The following is a 2,959-nucleotide window of genomic DNA, read 5'->3' as shown; positions in this document are numbered from 1 at the left end:
ATCCCATAGAGATATTGTAGGGTCAGTTCCAGGCTGTCATAATAGGGTGAATATCACAATAAAACAAGTCACATAAATTTCTTGGTTTCCCAGTGCATATCAAAGTTATGTTTACACTACACTGTAGTTTGTTAAGTGTGCAATGGTATTATGCCTAAAAAATGTACATATTTTAATTAAAAATACTTTATTGCTTAAAATGCTAATCATCAGCAGCAAGCAGACATCTTTTTGCTGGAGAAGGGTCTTGCATCAATGTTGATGGCTGCTGACTGATTGGGGTGGTGGTTGCTGAAGGTTGAGGTAGCTGTGGCAATTTCTTAAAATCAGATAACAATAAAGTTTGCCACATAGATTGACTCTTCCTTTCACTTGAACACTTAGAGGCCACAACTTTCATTGATCTGACCAAGACCATTGATAGCGTCAGTCATGAGGGCTTGTGGAAAATTGTGATAAAATTTGGTTGTACAAAGAAGTTTGTCAATATTGTACATCATTTCATGATGACACAATGGGTTCTGGGTAACAAAGCATTCTTGCGTTTTCCCAGTCACCAGTGGAGTGAAGCAGGGCTCTATTCTTGCTCCCATGCTTTTTAGCATGATATTTTCAGCAATGTTGTCAAATGTCTTCAGAAAGGACAAAACCAGTGTCAAGATCAGCTACCATATTGACATAAATAATTTAACTTGAAAAGGCTATAATCCAAGACTCAAGTAGAGGGAGAGGTGGTGCATGACTTTTTGTTTGCAGATGATCTTGCACTCAGTTTGGCCTCTGAGGCTGAGATGCAACAGAGTATGGATCGTTTCTCTGTTGCTTTTGCTCATTCTGGCCTAACAACACCAAGAAAACAGAGGTTTTCCACCAGCCAACACTGCACCATCCATACATGGAATCATCAGTTACAGCAAATGGAGAAGTTTTGAATGCTGTGGATAAGTTCACTTTCTAGGGATGTCCACATAGATGACAAGGTTCATGGGAGGCTGTGAGAGAGAGGAAGTATTAGGCTGCCTAATAAACTGAAGGTCTATAGAGCCATTGTGCTGACCTTATTGTTGTATGCCTGTGAAACCTGGACCAGCACCATGCCAGGAAACTGAATCACTTCCATTTCAATTGGAGGAAGACTCTGGAGATCACCTGGCAAGATAAGACACCAGACACTGAGGTCCTTGCTTTTTTTTCCTTTTTTAATTAGTTAATTAATTAAGGCTGGATTTGAACTCAGGTCTTCTTTTTTGAGTTTAACTTTTTTATTATTTAATATTTTTAGTTTTCAATATTGATTTCCACGAGATTTTGATTTACAAATTTTCTCCCCATTTCTACCCTTCCCCCCACTCCAAGGTGGCATATATTCTGATTGCCCCTTTCCCCAGTCTGCCCTCTCTTCTGTCACCCCACTTCCCCCATCACCTTTCCCCTGACTTTCTTGTAGGGCAAGATAAATTTCTATACCTCATCGCCTGTATATCTTATTTCCCTGTTACTGAAAGTTGAGGTAGCTGTGGCAATTTCTTAAAATAAGACAGCAATGAAGTTTGCCACATAGATCGACTCTCCCTTTCACTTGAGCACTTCCCAGTGAAAGCAACTTTTTTGAGTGTTTTTAGAACTTTGAGTTCCAAATTCTCTCCCTTCTTCCCTTCCCACCCACCCTCTTTGAGAAGACAAACAATTCAACATAGGCCACACGAGTATCCTTACGCAAAACACTTCCATAATAGTTATGTTGTGAAAGACTAACTATATTTCCCTCCATCCTATTCCTGTCCACCTTTATTCAATTTTCTCCCTTGACCCTGTCCCTTTCAAGAAGCATTTGTTTTTGATTACCTCCTTCCCCAATCTGCCCTCCCTTCTGTCATCCCCCCTCTCTTATCCTCTTCCCCCCTACTTTCCTGCAGGGTAAGATACCCAATTGAGTGTGTATGTTATTCCCTCCTTAAGTCAAATCTGATGAGATCAAGATTCACTCATCCCCTTTCACCTGCCCCCTCTTCCCCTCCAATAGAACTGCTTTTTCTTGCCACTTTTATGTCACATAATTTACCCCATTCTATCTCTCCCTTTCTTCCTCTCTCAATATATTCCTCTCTCATCCCTTAATTTTATTTTTTTAGATGTCATCCCTTCATATTCAACTCACCCTGTGCCCTCTGTCTATATATATATATATATGTATATATATATATATATATATATATATATGTATGTATGTATGTATGTTCCCTTCAACTACCATAATACTGAGAAAGGTTTCATGAGTTACAAATATCATCTTTCCATGTAGGAATGTAAACATAACAGTTCAAATTAAGTCCCTTATGATTTCTCTTTCCTGTTTACCTTTTCATGCTTCTCTTGATTCCTGTATTTGAAAGTCAAATTTTCTATTCAGCTCTGGTCTTTTCATCGAGAAAACTTGAAAGTCCTCTATTTTATTGAAAGTCCATATTTTGCCCTGTAGTATTATACTCAGTTTTTCTGGGTAGGTGATTATTGGTTTTAGTCCTAGCTCCTTTGACCTCCGGAATACCATATTCCAAGCTCTTTGATCCCTTAATGTAGAAGCTGCTAGATCTTTTGTTATCCTGATTGTGTTTCCACAATACTCAAATTGCTTCTTTCTGGCTGCTTGCAAAATTTTCTTCTTGACCTGGAAACTCTGAAATTTGGATACAATATTCCTAGGAGTTTTCTTTTTGGGATCTTTTTCAAGAGGTGATTGGTGGATTCTGTCAATTTCTATTTTACCCTCTGGTTCTAGAATATCAGGGCAGTTTTCCTTGGTAATTTCTTGAAAGATGATGTCTAGGCTCTTTTCTGATCATGGCTTTCAAGTAGTCCAATAATTTTTAAACTATCTTTTCTAGATCTATTCTCCAGGTCAGTTGTTTTTCCAATGAGATGTCTCACATTGTTTTCCATTTTTTCATTCTTTTGGTTC

This window comes from Trichosurus vulpecula, chromosome X (genome assembly GCF_011100635.1).
Source record: "Trichosurus vulpecula isolate mTriVul1 chromosome X, mTriVul1.pri, whole genome shotgun sequence".
NCBI classification, from domain to species: Eukaryota; Metazoa; Chordata; class Mammalia; order Diprotodontia; family Phalangeridae; genus Trichosurus; species Trichosurus vulpecula.
This window is presented reverse-complemented; position numbering follows the sequence as displayed.